At 36.1% G+C, this 20,515-nt stretch overlaps 1 pseudogene; it reads left to right on the top strand.

Annotated features, from left to right (window-relative positions):
- The first annotated feature begins 1,132 nt into the window (after positions 1–1,132).
- Positions 1,133–5,772, top strand: LOC113621755 (TP53-regulated inhibitor of apoptosis 1 pseudogene; annotated as a pseudogene).
- The last annotated feature ends 14,743 nt before the right edge of the window (positions 5,773–20,515 follow it).

The raw sequence follows: 20,515 nt of genomic DNA, 5'->3' as shown, positions 1-20,515 counted from the left end.
GTAAACATCTCGAGCGAAACGATCAAGGCATGACAATATAGGAAGCCAGTTAACAGGTGGTTTCATTAGCCTGGGGACCTGAACGGGAACCTGCAGACCTGCAGTGTCACATTTGTATATGACCAGGAAAAAGAGACCACTGCATCTTCTTTAGGGCTTTTTTTTTTTTTTTTCCTGAAAGGATTACAGAAGTTTAGAAAAAGTCTATTCTCTTGGTGCTTTACAGCTTAACCATTTAATAATTGCTAGTGGGGTTAGCCACCCTTTGGGACATTCAGAAAATTTCTCAGTTGCCTCGGGAGTAACTTGCAGTTTTAACACTTTACAGGATATGGGGTGATGAGCAGGAACGCTCTAGTGCCTTGGGGTCAATGCCTTTTGGGGAGTTGTCCATGTAAGGAACGGCACCAAGAAACGGAGGAGAGCTTAAACAAGCTTTATTTGGGAACGCTCCCGGGCGAGGTTCACTGGTCCGAGAGAAAGGTGCCAGAGGAAGTCGCGCCCGGGTGTGGGTGCGAACAAAATTTATAGGGGTGGACGCAGGAGAGGTGCTTGCTGTGTGAAGCAGCCCTTTTTTGGTAATCTCTCGGGTGTTGTGGCAATGTCAGGTGTCGGTTGCATCAGCCTCAGAGCCGTTGGTTCCGCCCCTCGGGGAGCGGGAAGACCGGGGCCGAGTGGTGTGGCAATGTCAGGTGTCGGTTGCATCAGCCACTTTGGCGGGCGTTCCGTCTGGCTCCCTGGGCCCTTCCCCGGACCTGCTGGCCTTACAGTCCAGTCTTGTGTGCTGAGGCTGGCTGATACAGGAATCATTTGATGTCCATAGAAACACCAGATACTACTGAGAAAATGACAAAATCATAGAGTACTGGCAATGGTGAGCTTATGAGGATACTGTTGCCCGGGTAATTCAAGTCAGTCTCCTAAGGTCTCACAGCCAGCCAGTGATAATCTGGAGTGACTTCCCAGGTGCTTCTCCACAGCCACAGCAACACTCTTTCCATCACTCCACGGTAAAAACATTCCTAATTGCTTCTCTGATTTTCCTGTGCAAAGCATGCTCCAGTTTGACTTGAGCTAAGCAATAGTACACTAGCAAGATCCTGAGAGTGAAAATTACTTCCTAGGTTATGCAAAACATGATAGTAGGGACCCACCTAGAAGGAGCCAAAGTATGATTACAGAAGTGCTTTAGACTTAGCCATCACCCTCAGAAAATTCCCAATCGAATTTATGAAATAACACAAAGACCAATAGAGTACGATGTGATGAGAGACATAACTAGTACAAAGTGTTGAGGAAGCGCACCAAGAAGGAAATAACTAACTCTGCCTTAGGGGATAGGAGAGAGCTTCAGTGAGGAAACCACATTTTACCTGAATACTACAGAATTAGTGGGGACTTCCCAGGCAGAAAAGGGAGGGAATACTTCCCAGAAAAAGAAAATTGCACATACCTATTTCAGGAAAGTGAATGACTCTGTTACAAAATATTAACTGAGGCTGGACCTTGGGGTGCAAGGGGTGTGGAGGAGAGTAATGAAAGACAAATCAGGCAAGGCTGGTTGAGGACTGGGAAAATCATGGAGGGCCGCGTCTGCTAGGACTTTGAATTTTATATGAACATGGAGCAGAGAATTGCAAGCATGTAAAGGAGAAACTTCAGAAGCTGCTGAGAAGAGTGGGGCACTTTAGAAGCTGAGTTTTAGAAATTTCTGACAGCACTGTGGACGTGGACTGGAGGGAATCAAAGGACTAGTGGAATTGCTAGTCCAGGTAGCAAAAAGACAAACCTAATTTCAGGAACCACTTAGGAACCTCTGGCCATGCAAGACATGATGGAAAAGCCCTAACTGTCTTAAGAACAAGAATCTGATTCTGACTCTTGTTCTGTCCATGGCACCAAACAGCTCATGCTACTAGTTCCCGGTATGCCACCTACTCCTAAAGCCCACCAAGAGCACAGGTATTCATTTACAATCCCTTTATGATTGGCTCTCATAGAATTTTGCTTCTTTTTTTCAGGGCATTTTTCTCATATTTGGAATTAGTCTTTCATATGTGTGATTATTTGACAACTGTTGGATGATCCTCACGAGACTCTAATCTCTGAATGATCAAGGATTGTGTCTGCATTTTGTTCATCACTATCTCTGGAGGCTAGTAGAGAAACTGACATAGAGTAGATGCTCAGTAAATGTTTGTTGAAAGAATGTTGACTGAAATATTGAGAAACAGTTGAGGTGATGGCATTCTGCTTGGGAAATGTTTAGCTTTTCTTGCTTTTCAAAATGACAAACAAAATATTTAATCTGCGATTTAATTACTATATAATTAAATTTTTTGACTCTTTATATCAAATTTCCTCTCCAACACTACATGTGAACACTAATTCTGTAAGTTAAATTCCAGATCTGAAATTCACTTGAAATGGGAACCAAATTTGATCACATTTTTTTATTTTATGGACTTTAAATTCCCAAAATAAAATAATACTGACTGCTTAGCCTGGATTTAATGATTAGTATTTCTCTTTCTTTCTCTCTCTTTCTTTCTTTCTTTTTCTTTCTTTCTTTTTTCCTTCCTTCCTTTCTCTCTTTTTTAAAAAATTTTCTTCTATAACTAAAGAGGACTCTTTTAACCTAAGGTAAACCAATTTTTCCGTCATGACTTTAAATTTGATGAGGTTCCATTAAGAAACTCCATGCATGTCCTACTTCTTACAGGCATACACATAAAGAGACAGTCAAAGCACTTCATCAAAAGCAGAAAGATTAAGGCAAAAGATTACACAACAAAACCACCCACATTCAGTTTTGCAAGTCTAACAGTCAGCCTGAATCATCACCCTAGAGCGCCTGCATTCCGTTCCAACCCAAGTCTTCAGCTTACCATTCAAGACCTGAGAAAACAAAATATTAGTATTGGTGACCAAAAAGGCAGGTGTGTTTCTCTTTCCTTGGTTACTCTTAGCCCTGGAGGCAGCAACTCTTTCTGGTTTTTTTACTTGGTAAACGCATCTCTTGTGAGATAATTAAAGAACCAGCAGAAACCTTAAGATCACCAAAGAATAACAACTAGTTCTAGCGACAGAATCTCTGGCTTAAGAATCTCAGAATATAGTTTTTGAATCAGTCTTACGCGGCCGTGGCTCACTCCCATAGCAATATCCCTCATGTTATTCATCCCATCCTTTATCCCATTTTTCTCTTCTTACATTTTTATTTATTACTTAGCCTGAAGTAATGACCCTCTCCTGTTAATCCTAGTCCCACTTCAAGTGTGCACTCAAATGTCACCCTCATGTTCTCCCTCGTCATTTTAGGAAAACTATATTATTCTTCTGTCTGCATTCCTGCAGTACGTGGCTTATACACCTTTGCATACTATTTCTACTCTCTACTATACCAGTCACATGGTTGTCTGTTATTTTCCTGCTATTAGATTGCAAGCCCCTTTAAGTCAGTAAATGTGGAATTCATACCCATAGGCCTACTTAGAGCCCAATTTGTGCCCTAAGCAGTGTAGACAGGTGATAATAAATCATGAGTGAATGGATTATAAAAAGTATTTGAGAATCTTTACAATAATAGATATAGATACAATAAGACAATTAAGTTACAAATAAAAGAAATATTTTTATGGGAACAAGAAATGAAAATATAAAGCAAGGTCAATAGAGTTATTGTAGGGGAGCATTAAAAGTAACATTAACTTCCTGGCAACTGATGAAAAAAGAGAGCTAAAGAACAAGATTACTCATATGAATTGGATAGGAGTAAGTGGAAACTGAAACTAGACCAGTTCTCACAAAGACTGAAATTGAGTCTCAAATTATCACAATCCCTTATAGAATTGAGATGATCAACCTTTTTTTCTGTGAGCTAAAAGAAAATAAAATACCCTTCGGAGGAAGAAAAAAATACAGAGGTGCAATAATTTTTATATACAAGGCCAAGCATTCAATCAAAAATTACCAGTTAGGCCAAGAATAAGATAAAATGGTGAAGACAAAAACAAACAAAGAAAACATAGCCCAACAGGTGAAAAAACACACAGAAAAAAAAAAAAAAAGTATTTTTCCAAACTGACAGAGGGAATTAATCCACAGATTCAAAAAGTTCTATATAAAACCACCCTCAGACACATCAGGGAAAAAATACGAAAAAGAAAACAAAAGCAGAAAGAAAATTTTAAAAGCATCCAGAAAAAACAGACACGTTTCTTTCAAGGAAGTAAAAGACTGATAAGTTAACTCTTCAAAGGAAATTATGGGACATCTGAGAGCTGCTGCCAGCGCCACAGACGCAGATGCCACAAACAGCATAGGGGAGGCTTGCACCAACATGAAGCATGAGTACAATTAGTTCTTCAATCACTTGTTTGCACAGATTCCTCAAGGGGGATGGCTCTGGGGACCCGGGCACCTACCTCTTCAAGCGCTACCAGCAGTGTGTTCAGAAAGCAATAAAGGAGAAGGAAATTCCTATTGAAGGACTGGAGTTCATGGGTCATGGCAAAGAAAAGCCTGAAAGCTCTTCTTGACCTTGACTGTCACCTTGAAAATGGACTCCTCAAATCAGGAAGTTGAGAACTCTGTATCGTGTCCATTAAAGCTGTGAAGATAACATCGATTTGATGCATTTGGGCGGGTGGAGGGGTTACCTTTCTTCCTTCTTGATATTTTTGTCTCACTTGTAAAAGATGATGAACCATCACTCTTTGCTTTGAGATTTCTGGCTTTGGCATCTCAGCAGGAACGTAGTGTGCTAAATAATGGGATTATGGTTGCAATAGTTGGTCTGGGATCAATTTTAAATATATCTTGTGTGTAAATGCTGATAAGCTTGTCAGGACGACCACGGTTGCCTGAGTTATGCTTTGAAGGACATTATGTATACCATACTGGGGTTATTATTCATGGAAGCAACTGGTTAGGATCTCTGTTTTCTCTCAGGGAGCTAATGCTCTGGAAAGGATTCCTAGCACAACAGTTTTGATCAGTGCTTGAGAGCACAGTTTCATTTTTATATAGTAACTTAACTGTTAAGATTGCTGGTGGACTGGGTTAGCTAAGAGGAAGACAGCTTTTAACCGTTCCCTACCTTAACTAGAGGTGTCAGATCTCATATTAAGATGTGAAAGCTTCAAGAACACTGCAGTGAACACCATTTCAGAACTCATGGTGTAGTTTAGGAATTAAGATCCTTGGAGTGGCTATGGAAGAAGATCCTAAATTTAAAAGATTTGCTCTTGCTAACTTTCAACTTAAGTCAATGAATTAAGTCAACCTGTATATCATAGAAGTGCCAAAATGCTGCATCTGGTTAAGGGGTGGCAGGGAGGAAGAGTTTGCTTCATTTGCCTTGTTTACCCACCCTACCTGTAGTCATGAAGACTGAAACAAATTGTAACATTTAGTTTCCATTATATGCCCCTGGAACTCAGTGTACTTTATGGAACAACTATCGCCCTGTAATCCCATACATCCCATATATACACTGGGGGGAGTTTTATATGTTTTATAATTTAAAAATGAAGATTTATCTAAGCTAGGTAGTATGGTATAACAAATGGAAACCTCACTGATTTCTCAACTTTCTACAGTAAGTTACACAAATATCTTTTTTTTTTAATGCCTTAGTTCAGACTCTTTCATTTCTCCCCTGGGCTATTACAATGCCTTTTCTTTTTTTTTTTTTTCCAAATCTATTTATTCACTTATTTTTATTCAGCTATATTTTTGGCTGCGCTGGGTCTTCACTGCTGCACGTAGGCTTTCTCTAGCTGCGAGGAGCGGGGGCCACTCTTCGTTGTGGTGCGCAGGCTTCTCATTGCGGTGGTTTCTCGTTGCAGAGCACAGGCTCTAGGCGTGCGGGCCTCAGCAGTTGTGGCACGTGGGCTCAGCAGCTTTGGCTCATGGGCTCCAGAGCACAGGCTCAGTAGTTGTGGTGCACGGGCTTAGTTGCTCCACAGCATGTGGGATCCTCCCAGACCAGGGCTCAAACCCGTGTCCCCTGCAATGGCAGGAGGACTCCCAACCACTGCGCCACCAGGGAAATCCCGAAATATCTTCTTAAATTGTTTATATAATGGCACCCAAAAAATGTCAGGGTCAGGTGGGCCCTTACACACTTTAGAATGTCAGGTAGTCTCCGTAATTGCATATCTTGAGTAATGTGGTTCAATTTTTTATGTGCCCATATAGTATGAAATTTGATTTACAGAAGGCCTAGATTCTATTACCTCTTCTCCACTTTACCAATTAGTAACTTCATATTTAACATGACCAGTCCTTACTGTCATTGCAATACATTTTGCATTTATATTTTGACAGGTTAAGGTCCATGATACAAAAGTTATTTGGAACCCAGCTGAGGGAGGCCAGGCAACAAGCTGGAGTTAATTATATCTGTCCTGAAATAAGCCTGGCCACAAGCTGGTCAAAACCTTGCACTGTTTTGAATCTTACCACAAAACTGTTTGGTTGAGCTTTGAGAATAAAACAAATTTTATTGTAATTGCTACTGAGGGAATATTTTTTCTGAATGTTCCTCATGCTATTTTGACTTTATCCTGCCCATAAAATGATTCCAACTATCTCAGCTATTTCAAGGGCTTTACATTTTGAAGAGGAAATCTTATTGCTCTTTAAGGGTGGTTTTGTAAGTATTGCTGTTGTTTCTCCTAATTCTTATGGCTACAGGAAGGTTTTAATTCCAGAAACAAATAAAGCCAGCACTATATGCAAAAAATAAATAAATAAATAAATAAATAAATAAATAAGGGAAATTATGAAAGCCATAAGAAAATAAAATGATACTGAAAAACAATGAAGAATAAATCTTACAATCTAAAATTATATACCAAGGGAAAATAGCTTTCAAAAGTAAACATAAAATAGAGACATTTTCAAATAAATAGTGAGAAGATTCACTGGCATCAGACAGGAACTAAATGATATACTAAAAGGTATCCTTTCAGTAGAAGGAAAATGATCCTAATTTTCAGAAATGCAAGAAGGAAATTATCTTACAGAAATGTAAATAGGAAAAAGTAATCACTGGGAAGTAAGTAAATAAAAATGAATATTGATGATATAAGCAATACTGGTAATATAATGTGGGGTTTAAAATATATGTATAATTAAAACACTCAACAATAATAACAAAAAGGGCTGAATGGGGAAAATAGAATTTAATTGTCCCTAATTCCTCACATTTTTCTGAGAGATAGACAAAGTGCTAGTATAGAGTAGGTGCTAATAATTCCAGGATTTATGCTGTAACCCTTAAAAGAAGAGAAAAATAATTTATAACTAATAAGCTAATAGGTGGGAAAATGGAATAATAAATTAAAAAATGATTAATAAAAAGAAGACAACAAAAGAAAAAAGAGGAACAGATTGAGCAAACAAAAAACAAATAGAAAGGTTTAAACTTAAAAATATCAGTGATAAATTATCTGTAAACAGACTACATATTTCAGATTTGATAAAAATAAAAATGCACATTCAATTTATGGGTCACACTATAAACATAAATCTGTAGAGAAGTTAAAAATAAAGGAGTTGAAAAAGATATTAACCAAAATTTACCAAGTGTTATTCTATTAACCTCAGGCAAAGTAGGCATTAAGGCAAAAAGCATTATTAGAAATAATAAGAAATAAAAATTGTAACAATTATAATTCTGCCTGTACCTAATAACACAGTCTCAATATATAGAGTAAAATGTGATATAACTACAGTCAAGGTGAGAGATTTAAAACTTTCTCTAAATATCTGATAGGAAAAGCAGACAAAAGTCAGTACACACAGAGAAGAGTTGAACTATATAATTAACAAACTTGATCTTAATGGTCCAAAGTATTAAAATAATAGAGTATGATTACTAGAAAAATATAATATAGCATACTTACAAAAATAATGTAAGAATCTCAAATGTTTGCATATTAACCAGTATACTTCTAAAATAATCCATGGGTCAATGAATAAATTACAATGTAAATTACAAAATATTTTCAATGGCATACAGAAAAATGTGGCATATGAAAACTTGTATTATACAGCTAAAACTGAGGTAAAAGAAAAACTTTTGACTGTACAGGCATGTATTGATACTAGAAAAGAAAAGTATATTATATACATTTGTATAAATATACAAATGAAAATTTAAATCATAATATGAAAATAAGATTATTGAATATAACATTAAAGTAAACCTGTGAAAATAACATTAAAGTAAACAGAAAGAGAACAGAAAGAAGATAAGTTCAGAGTACAAATTAACAAATAAAACCCAAAAGTACAATAGAGAATATTAAAAAGCTGAAAAAAATTAATGAAATGATAAACATTATAGCAAGATTGATCAAGAAAACAAAAAAGGACAAATGACCAGAATTAGGGAGAAAAATGAGACATCATTATTGATACAGATATTAGATAATAAGAGAGTGTTAAGAAAAAATTTTGACCAATAAATTTGCAAATTAAATAAAATGAACAAACTCATGAGATCATAATTTACCAAAACAGACACAGAAAGAAAGAAAAAATCTAAATAGTCCAATATCTGATTTTTAAAAAAGAGTTTGTAATTTTAAAACATCTCACAAAAAGTACTTGCCAGGCACAGATGGCTTCAGAAGTAAAAGTTCTCAAACATTTGTAAAAGGAGGAACATCGCAGAAAGAACAAACGAAGGCAAAATAAAACATTTTTCTTTTTCTTAATTGATCTAAAAGATAACCATTTGCTGAACATATAAGAAAAACAATGTATTGGGTAGTTATAGCATATAGATAAGTGAAATGGATGACAACGATGCCATCAGAAATAGAAGGGAGGAACTAAGAATCTTCTGTTATAAAATATCTGCATTACATGTAAGTGGTATAGTGTTGTTTAGACAGTGGACTTTGATTAACTTGAAATGGATATTGCAAACAATAGGGTGATCATTAAATAATTTGGAATAAGTATAATAGATTTGCTTAGAGAGGAGATAAATGCCATCATATATAATAATCAGGAAAAGTTTTAATTAAATTAAGTCAGAAAAGAGGGAAAAAAGAAACAAATATCAATCCAACTATGTCAATAATCACTTTAAATGTGAATGGTCTAAACACGTTGAAGAGAATAAAATGTCAGAGTGAATAAAAACAAACAGGACGCAAGAGTACATTGTTTTTACAAGAAACTCATTTTAAATATAAAGACTCAAATAGGTTATTAAGTAAAGACATACCATGCTAACTATAATCAAAAGAAAGCTAGAGTAATTTTATTAACTTCAGACAAAGCAGACTTCAGAACAAGGAAGAAGAACAGAGTAGGAAGACTAAAATCAATAGAAGAGAATAGAGGCCAGAAATAGACCCATACAAATATAGTCAACTGACAAATGTACAAAACCAATTCCATAGTGAAAGGATAGCTTTTCAATAAATGGTACTGGATGTCCATATGCAAAAAAAAAAAAACAGTAAGGAAAATAAAAATTAACCTAGATAGAACTTACACCTTTCACAAAAATTAAGTCAAAATGAATCATAGACCAAAATGTAAAATGCAGAACTATAAAACCTTTAGAAAAAGAACAGGAGAAAAATCCATGTGATGGGTTTTTAGATACAACACCACATGTACAATCCATGAAATAAAATTTTAAAAATCATCAATTGGTCAATCCCAATCTCCCAATTCATCCCACCACCACCCCATCCCCCTTGGTATCCATACATTTGTTCTCTACGTCTTTGTCTCTATTTCTGCTTTGTAAATAAGATTGACTATACCAATTTTTTCAGATTCCACATATATGCATTAATATACGATATTTGCTTTTCTCTTTCTGACTCATTTCACACTGTGTGACACTCTCTAGGTCCATCCACATCTCTACAAATGACCCAATTTCATTCCTTTTTATGGTTGGGTAATATTCCATTGTATATATGTACCACACCTTCTTTATCCATTCCTCTGTTGTTGGACATTTAGGTTGCTTCCATGTCCTGGCTATTGTAAATAGTACTTCAATGAACATTGGGGGTGCATGTGTCTTTTTGAATTATGGTTTTCTCTGGGTATACGCCAGATTGCTGGGTCATGTTGGGGTTGATATATATACACTATTGATACTACATATAAAACACACAACTAATGAGAACCTACTGTCTAGCACATGGAACTCTACTCAATGCTCTGTGGTGACCTAAATGAGAAGGAAATCCAAAAAGGGGGGATATACATATAAGTATAGCTGATTCACTTTGCAGTGCAGTATAAACTAACACAATATTGTAAAGCAACTATACTTCAATAAAAAAATCATTTGGGCTTTATTAAAATTAAAAGCTTCTCTTTTGAAGATAATGTTAAGAGAATGAAATACAAGCCACAGATTTAGATAAAATTCTTGTAAAACACATAACTGATAAAGGGCTTATATCCAAAATGTACAGAGATCTCTTAAAAATCAACAATAAGAAAACAAACAAGCCAATAGAAATGAGCAAAGGATCTGAGCAGACACCTCATGGCAAATAATCATGAAAAGATGCTCAACATAATTTGTCATTAGAGACTTTCAAATTAAAACAATGAGATACTACTATGCATCTACTAGAATGGCTGAAAATTTAAAAATTGAAAACAAAACCTGACAATACTGATCACTGCTGCAAACGCAAAGAAATAGGGACTTTCGTTTAGTGCTGGTGGAAATGCAAAATAGTATTTAAAGGTTGGAAGACAGTTTGTTAGGTTCTTACAAGGCTAAACTTATTCTTATAACATGATCCAGCAATTGCACTCCTAGGTTAATACTCAATTCATATGAAGAGTTATACCTACTCCAAAATCTGCACAGAAATATTTACAGCAGATTTATTCATTTTCACCCATCCTGGAAGCAGCCAAGATGTTCTTCAATAGGTGAGGGGGTAAACAAATTGTGATACATCCATGCAATTGATACTATGCAATGATAAAAATAAGTAGCCTATTGAGTCATGAAAAGACATCTAAGAACCTTAAATGTTGGTTGCTATGTGAAAGAAGACAGTCTGAAAAGGCTACATAGTGTATCATTCCAATTATATGATATTCTGAAAAAGGCAAAACTATAGAAAGAATTAAAATATCAGTGGTTGTCAGGGGCTCAGGGAGAGGAGGAGATGGTTGAATAATTGACACATGGATGATTTTTAGGTCAGTGAAACTATCCTGTATGATATTGTGTATATACATAACATCATGTGTTCATCAAAACCCATAGAACTTTATAGTACATAACATCACCCTTAAGGTGTGTCAATTTTAAGCAATCACTTAGGAAATCGGAGGATCCCAGGAAGGAGGGTAGACTGTGACGAGGAAATTTAACTGTATTACAAATATATAAAATAACCTCCCGGAAGGGCTTAAGGGAAAAGGTGTTGGATGAAATTTGGAAATTAGTTGAGTGCGTAAAACTAAAAGCAAAAGGAATTGCACATAAGCATTGTACTCTAGTTAATAACGTTGCTTCCAATGGGAGTAAGGGTATTAATTCCTAAACTGCTATATGTATACTTAAACTGACCAATTAAGTAAGTGAATGGTAGGAGCTGGATTTCTCACTGTTGGCATGAGGGTTTACAGATAAGCAGATTAAGGGGACTAGAGTTATCAACGTTTTGGGGTTTTTTTTAATTGTTTAATTTAATTTTATTTATTTTTTTATACAGCAGGTTCTTATTAGTCATCAATTTTATACACATCAGTGTATACATGTCAATCCCAATCACCCAATTCATCACACCACCACCACCACCACCCTGCCACTTTCCCTGCTTTGTGTCCATACGTTTCTTCTCTACATCTGTGTCTCATTTTCTGCCCTGCAAACTGGTTCATCTGTACCATTTTTCTAGCTTCCACATATATGCGTTAATATACGATATTTGTTTTTCTCTTTCTGACTTACTTCACTCTGTATGACAGTCTCTAGATCCATCCATGACTCAACAAATGACCTACTTTCATTCTTTTTTATGGCTGAGTAATATTCCATTGTGTATATGTACCACTTCTTCTTTACCCATTCATCTGTCAATGGGCATTTAGGTTGCTTCCATGACCTGGCTATTGTAAATAATGCTGCAATGAATATTGGGGTGAATGTGTCTTTTTGAATTATGGTTTTCTCTGGGTATATGCCCTGTAGTAGGATTGCTGGATCATATGGTAGGTCTATTTTTAGTTTTTTAAGTAACCTCCATACTGTTCTCCATAGTGACTGTATCAATTTGCATTCCCACCAACAGTGCAAGAGGGTTCCCTTTTCTCCACACTCTCTCCAGCATTTGTTGTTTGTAGATTTTCTGATGATGCCCATTCTAACTGGTGTGAGGTGATACCTCACTGTAGTTTTGATTTGCATTTCTCTAATAATTAGTGACGTTGAGCAGCTTTTCATGTGCTTCTTGGCCATCTGTATGTCTTTGGAGAAATGTCTATTTAGGTCTTCTGCCCATTTTTGGGTTAGGTTGCTTGTTTTTTAATATTGAGCTGCATGAGCTGTTTATATATATTGGAGATTAATACTTTGTCCACTGATTCATTTGCAAATATTTTCTCCCATTCTGAGGGTTGTCTTTTCGTCTTGTTTATGGTTTCCTTTGCTGTGCAAAAGCTTTGAATTTTCATTAGGTCTCATTGTTTATTTTTGTTTTTATTTCCATTACTCTAAGAAGTGGATCAAAAAAGGTCTTGCTGTGATTTATGTCAAAAGGTGTTCTTCCTATGTTTTCCGCTAAGAGTTTTATAGTGGCCGGTCGTACATTTAGGTCATGAATCCATTTTGAGTTTATTTTTCTGTATGGTGTTAGGGAGTGTTCTAATTTCATTCTTTTACATGTAGCTGCCCAGTTTTCCCAGCACAACTTATTGAAGAGATTGTTTTTTCTCCATTGTATATCCTTGCCTCCTTTGTCATAGATTGGTTGACCATATGTGTGTGGGTTTATCTCTGGGCTTTCTATCTTGCTCCATTGATCTATGTTTCTGTTTTTGTGCCAGTACCAGACTGTCTTGATTACTGTAGTTTTATAGTATAGTCTGAAGTCAGGGAGTCTGATTCCTCCAGCTCTGTTTTTTTCCCTAGAGACTGCTTTGGCTATTCGGGGTCTTTTGTGTCTCCATACAAATTTTAAGATTTTTTTGTTCTAGTTCTGTAAAAAATGGGTAATTTGATAGGGATTACATTGAATCTGTAGACTGTTTTGGGTAGTACAGTCATTTTCACAATATTGATTCTTCCAATCCAAGAACATGGTATATCTCTCCATCTGTTGGTACCATCTTTAATTTCTTTCATCAGTGTCTGATAGTTTTCTGCATACAGGTGTTTTGTCTCCCGAGGTAGGTTTATTCCTAGGTATTTTATTCTTTTTTTTGCAATGGTAAGTGGAAGTGTTTCCTTAATTTCTCTTTCAGATTTTTCATCATTAGCATATAGGAATGCAAGAGATTTCTTTGCATTAATTTTGTATCCTGCAACTTTACCAAATTCATTGATGAGCTCTAGGAGTTTTCTGGTGGCATCTTTAGGATTCTCTATGTAGAGTGTCATGTCATCTGCAAACAGTGACAGATTTACTTCTTCTTTTCCAATTTGTATTCCTTTTAATTCTTTTTCTTCTCTGATTGCTGTGGCTAGGACTTCCAAAACTATGTTGAATAATAGTGGTGAGAGTGGACATCCTTGTCTTGTTCCTGATCTTAGAGGAAATGCTTTCAGTTTTTCACCATTGAGAATGATGTTTGCTGTGGGTTTGTCATATATGGCCTTTATTTTGTTGAGGTAGGTTCCCTTTATGCCCATTTTCTGGAGAGTTTTTATCATAAATCAGTGTTGAATTTTGTCAAAAGCTTTTTCTGCATCTGTTGAGATGATCATATGGGTTTTATTCCTTAATTTGTTAATATAGTGTATCACATTGATTGATTTGCATATATTGAAGAATCTTTGCATCCCTGGGATAAATCCCACTTGATCATGGTGTATCATCCTTTTAATGTGTTGTTGGCTTCTGTTTGCTAGTATTTTGTTGAGGATTTTTGCATATATATTCATGAGTGGTATTGGTCTGTAATTCTTTTGTGTATAATATCTTTGTCTGGTTTTGGTATCAGGGTGATGGTGGCCTCATAGAATGAGTTTGGGAGTGTTCCTTCCTCTGCAATTTTTCGGAAGAGTTTGAGAAGGATGGGTGTTAGCTCTTCTCTAAATGTTTGATAGAATTCACCTGTGAAGCCATCTCACCCTGGACTTTTGTTTGTTGGAAGATTTTTGATCACAATTTCATTACTTGTGATTGGTCTGTTCATATTTTCTATTTCTTCCTGGTTCAGTCTTGGAAGGTTATGCTTTTCTAAGAATTTGTCCTTTTCTTCCAGGTTGTCCATTTTAATGGCATAGAGTTGCTTGTAGTAGTATCTTAGGATGCTTTGTATTTCTGCAGTGTCAGTTGTAACTTCTCCTTTTTCATTTCTAATTTTATTGACTTGAGTCCTCTCCCTCTTTTTCTTGATGAGTCTGGCTAATGGTTTATCAATTTTGTTTATCTTCTCAGAGATCCAGCTTTTAGTTTTATTGATCTTTGCTACTGTTTTCTTTGTTTCTATTTCATTTATTTCTGCTCTGATCTTTATGATTTCTTTCCTTCTGCTAACTTTAGGTTTTGTTTGTTCTTTCTCTAGTTCCTTTAGGTGTAAGGTTAGATTGTTTATTTGAGATTTTTGTTGTTTCTTGAGGTAGACTTGTATAGCTATAAACTTCCCTCTTAGAACTGCTTTTGCTGCATCCCATAGGTTTTGGATCATCATGTTTTCATTGTCATTGTCTCTACATATTTTTTGATTTCCTCTTTGATATCTTCAGTGATCTTTGGTTACTTAGTAACATACTGTTTAGCCTCCATGTGTTTGTGTTTTTTACGTTTTTTTCCCTGTAATTAATTTCTAATGTCATAGTGTTGTGGTCAGAAAAGATGCTTGATATGATTTCAGTTTTCTTAAATTTACTGAGGCTTGATTTGTGACCCAAGATGTGATCTATCCTGTAGAATGTCCTGTGCACACTTGAGAAGAATCTGCTGTTTTTGGATGGAATGTCCTATAAATATCAACTAAATCTATCTGGTCTATTGTGTCATTTAAAGCTTCCAGTTCCCTATTTATTTTCATTTTGGATGATCTGTCCATTGGTATAAGTGAGGTGTTAAATCCCCCACTATTACTGTGTTACTGTCAATTTCCTCTTTTATAGCTGTTAGCAGTTGCCTTATGTATTGAGATGCTCCTATGTTGGGTGAATATATATTTACAATTTTTATATCTTCTTCTTGGATTGATTCCTTGATCATTATGTAGTGTCCTTCCTTGTCTCTTGTAACATTCTTTATTTTAATGTCTATTTTATTTGATATGAGTACTGCTACTACAGCTTCTTTTGATTTCCATTTGCATGGAATATCTTTTTCCTTTCCCTCACTTTCAGTCTGTATGTGTCCCTGTTTCTGAAGCAGGACTCTGGTAGACAGCATATATATGGGTCTTGATTTTGTATCCATTCAGCAAGCCTGTGTATTTTGGTTGGAGCATTTAATCCATTCACGTTTAAGGTAATTATCAATAGGTATGTTTCTATGACCATTTTATTAATTGTTTTGGGTTTGTTTTTGTAGGTCCTTTTCTTCTCTTGTGTTTCCCACTTAGAGAAGTTCCTTTAGCATTTGTTGTAGAGCTGGTTTGGTAGTGCTGGATTCTCTTAGGTTTTGCTTGTCTGTAAAGCTCTTGATTTCTCCATCAAATCTGAATGAGATCCTTGCTGGGTAGAGTAATCTTGGTTGTAGGTTCTTCTCTTTCATCACTTTAAGTATATCATGCCACTCCCTTCTGACTTGTAGAGTTTCTGCTGAGAAATCAGCTGTTAACCTCATGGGAGTTCCCTTGCATGTTATTTGTCATTTTCCCTTGCTGCTTTCAATAATTTTTCTTTGTCTTTAATTTTTGCCAATTTGATTACTATGTGTCTCAGAGTGTTTCTCCTTGGGCATATCCTGTATAGGACTTGCTGCCGTTCCTGGACTTGGGTGGCTATTTCCTTTCCCATGTTAGGGAAGCTTTTGCCTATAATCTCTTCAAATTTTCTCTCGAGTCCTTTCTCTTTCTCTTCTCTTTCTGGGACCTCTATAATGCGAATGTTGTTGCCTTTAATGTTGTTCCAGAGGCCTCTTGGGCTGTCTTCATTTCTTTTCATTCTTTTTTCTTTATTCTGTTCTGCAGCAGTGATTTCCACCATTCTATCTTCCAGGTCACTTATCCGTTCTTCTGCCTCAGTTATTCTGCTGTTGATTCCTTTTAGTGTAGTTTACATTTTAGTTATTGTATTGTTCATCTTTGTTTGTTTGTTCTTTAATTCTTCTAGGGCTTTGTTAAGCATTTCTTGCATGTTCTTCATCTTTGCCTCCATTCTTTTTCCGAGGTCCTGGATCATCTTCACTATCATTATTATGAATTCTTTTACTGGAAGGTTGCCTATCTCCACTTCATTTAGTTGTTTTTCTGGGGTTTTATCTTGTTCCTTCATCTGGTTCATAGCCCTCTGCCTTTTCATCTTGTCTATCTTTCTGTGAATGTGGTTTTTCTTCCACAGGCTGCAGGATTGTAGTTCTTGCTTCTGCTGTCTGCCTTCTGGTGGAGGAGGCTATCTAAGAGGCTTGTGCAATTTTCCTGATAGGAGGGACTGGTGGTGGGTAAAACTGACTGTTGCTCTGGTGGGCAGAGCTCAGTAAAACTTTAATCCGCTTGACTGCTGATGGGGGGGGCTGGGTTCCCTCCCTGTTGGTTGTTTGGCCTGAGACAACCCAACACTGAGGCTACCTGGGCTCTTTGGTGGGGCTAATGGCAGACTCTGGGGGGGCTCAAGATAAGGAGTACTTCCCAGAACTTCTGCCAGTGTCCTTGTCCCCATGGTGAGCCACAGCCACCCCCCCCGTCTCTGCAGGAGACCCTCCAACACTAGCAGGTAGGTCTGGTTCAGTCTCCCCTGGTGTCACTGCTCCTTCCCCTGGGTCTCAATGTGCACACTACTTTGTGTGTGCCCTCCAAGAGTGGAGTTTCTCTTTCCCCCAGTCCTGTCAAAGTCCTGCAATCAAATCCCACTAGACTTCAAAGTCTGATTCTCTAGGAATTCCTCCTCATGTTGCCGGATCCCCAGGTTGGGAGGCCTGACGTGGGGCTCAGAATCTTCACTCCAGTGGGTGGAATTCTGTGGTATAAGTGTTCTCCAGTCTGTGAGTCACCCACCCAGCAGTTATGGGATTTGATTTCACTGTGATTGCACCCCTCCTCCCGTCTCATTGTGGCTTCTCCTTTGTCTTCGGATGCGGGTTATTTTTTTGGTGAGTTCCAGTGTCTCCCTGTTGATGATTGTCCAGCAGCTAGTTGTGATTCTGGTGTTCTCACAAGAAGGAGTGGGAGCACGTCCTTCTACTCCGCCATCTTGGTTCAGGGTTCCTCATATGCTTTCCGTTATCTATGTTTTAACTGATTATATTTGGAGACATCAGTATGAACTCAAGTTTAGCTTAAATTATACATATAGTTGTTTACAAATAGAAATACTTATACATATTATATATTCACTGGTTAGTATATTCCCTTGTTCTGTCAGTTGATGACATGTACAACTTTTTAGAATGATACAAATTATTGAAACCAACACAAAAGAAAGAGAAAATATGAATAGCCTTATATCTATTAGAGAAATTGAAATAGTAATTTGAAAGTTTCATCCATGTAAAACCCTAGTCCTTATGGCTTCACTATTTTTAAAAGTCCTATACAAATTTTTTCATAAAAAGGAGGAAATATTTGCCTACTCATTTTATGAAGTCAACATTACACTAATACCAAAACCAGACTAAAACACTATCAAAAAGGAAAGGAAAAAAAAAAAAAAAAAAAGAAAAGGGGAAAAAAAGGAAAGGAAAAAAAGGAAAAAAAAAAAAAGAAGAAGAATCTGGAAGACCAGTCTTCTTCAGAAATACAGATGCAAAAATTCTTAGCAAAATATTAGCAACTTAAACCAAGCAATATGTAAAAACCACATCAAATGGGGTTTTTCCCAGGGATGCAAAATTGAAGATTACACATTTAATCAATCAAATTCATAATATAAAAAGAATAAATGAGAAAATATTATCATTAAATAGATACAGATATAACATTGACAATACCCATTCATTATAAAAACTCTCCTCAAATTAGAAATAGAAGACACTTTCTTTAACTTGATGAAGGGTAATTTCCAATGGAAATAGAAAGTAACTTCATACTTAATGGTAAAAAGAGAAATTGACAAAACTGAGCTGGTTGTAAAAAAGGGTTTGAAGAAAACAAGAAAACTTTTTTTTTCTTTTTTTGATTCCTGCTTATGAATTGACACAGTTAACTTCTGTTACAGGTAAGGTCAAATGAGCACTTTATTCACTTCGATGGGAATATGAATTGGTGTAATCTTTTAGGAAAACAACTCCATAACATGTTCAAGGAGCTTTAAAATGATCATACCCTATGACCTAGAATTTTCAATTCCTAGAATCTTCTAGAGAATCTTATCAAATATACAGGTAAATATCTAAGTATAAGAAAGGTTATTGAATAATTTTTTTTTCATGGAACCATATATCGAACTTGAATTGAAAATGATGGTAATTAAGATTCCTTCACTTTCCTTTTTGTGCACACACTTTACCTCCTAATCTATTTAGGAACTCAATTGTTTGCTCCTCCTACAACAAAGGGAGGACAAAAGAAAGGAAAGACATTCAACTATTCTGTGACCTGTCTTTAAACTGACAAAGAAAGGAGTTCCCTGTGGGTGACAAGACTGGTCTAGGGAGGCTTACAGCTCATAGGCAGCTGAACAGAAACAAACAAACAAACAAAAGCTGTGCTCCTCAAAGAGTTTCAAGGAGGATAATCTTCTATGAAACTGCCCCATTTTGGAGTAGTTTGGTCAAAGTTTTTATCCATTCAGTTCAGTAGAGCATTGATGTGACAAGTGCTAACAAGACACTAAGCTCTAGGTTTTACCAGGTGGACTTTCTCTGTTAGAGATTAGGGTTCTATTCTCTCTGTAGGTTCTTGAGATCATTCCAACCCTCTTCACATTTCACCCCTCTAGGCACAATCTCAACAAAGTGGCTTACGTTTTAAACTAATGCTCTTTGTTCCATCATCTCAGGCTATTTATAGAGATGCTTACTCTATTAACTAAAAATAACTTTATAATTTTCGAATACCAAGCAATAGATCATATTTTTTTCACACACACACTCATTTTGCAGCATTACTTATTGCTTATTGTGAGGTATAGACTCAGAGGACCCAGAGAAGATCCTCTGGGGAGTGAGGATTTTTGTAGAGATCTCACCCTAAAGTAACAACAATAAACGCTAGCAATCAAAACAGCCGTTAAGGAGAGACTGGTCAAGCAAATTGTGGTATGACTATATAATATTTTTCATCCAAAAGTTATATTTATGAGCCAAGATTGAGAAAATTTCACCATTGTTTATAGTAAGTGCTCAAAAACACTTGTCGAATTAATTTGTTTTTCATGTATCTTATAGTATGGACATAATATTATATATACAATTTACATGCTGCCTGTTTCCCATTTATCACCATGAACATGCCTATAAACATTCTTTGCAAACATGACTTTTAAGTGACTGTATAATATTTCATTATACATTAGTAAACAAATTGTGACTAACTATAATAAAATATATCAGGCTTGTCCGAGGATAAAAATATAAATGTTATTTTCCTCAGACTTATTTCATTGTACCATTGTATCCTATGATAAATGTTATCAAAAGAATTTTCTCTCAAGATTTACACATGTATCTCTATCAAAAAAAGAAAGAAAAGAGAAAGTGGCCCGCTCAGAAGCAACTCTATAACTCTCCAAGCTCACCAAAGGAAACTCTGTTGGGTCTACTATGAAATGATTATATGCGCATAGAATTAATTAGTTACAATAACCTTTCATACTGAGTATATCATTTGAAATTTATAATAACCTTGTAATGTTGACATGACATGCATTAATGCCATTTTAGACATGAAAATACTGAGATCAGAGAAGTGACTTATCCAAAGTCACATGGATAATTAATGATGGAACAATGGCTCAGTTTCTCTGATAACATAAATTCAATCAGTGCTCTTTTCACTACATCTTGTAGTCTTTTATAATATTGCTCTGTAAAAAGTAGAAAGCACCAAGAGTGGTTTTACAAAAGAAGTACAGAGTATCTCTTGACTATATATAACCAGTACCTGTATATAAATATAAAGTCTTATGTTGTTTTTTGCTTCCATTTTAGTTTTTACCAGGCTTGCCTCTCTGATGCTCAGACATACTGAAATTCTAGGAGGAATGTTTCTT

Source organism: Aethalodelphis obliquidens, unplaced genomic scaffold, assembly GCF_003676395.1.
Source record: "Aethalodelphis obliquidens isolate GAN/ISIS:26980383/991018 unplaced genomic scaffold, ASM367639v1 scaffold1, whole genome shotgun sequence".
In the NCBI taxonomy this organism is placed as follows: Eukaryota; Metazoa; Chordata; class Mammalia; order Artiodactyla; family Delphinidae; genus Aethalodelphis; species Aethalodelphis obliquidens.
Note: the sequence above shows the minus strand (reverse complement) of the source record. Positions and strands in the feature narration are given on the sequence as shown.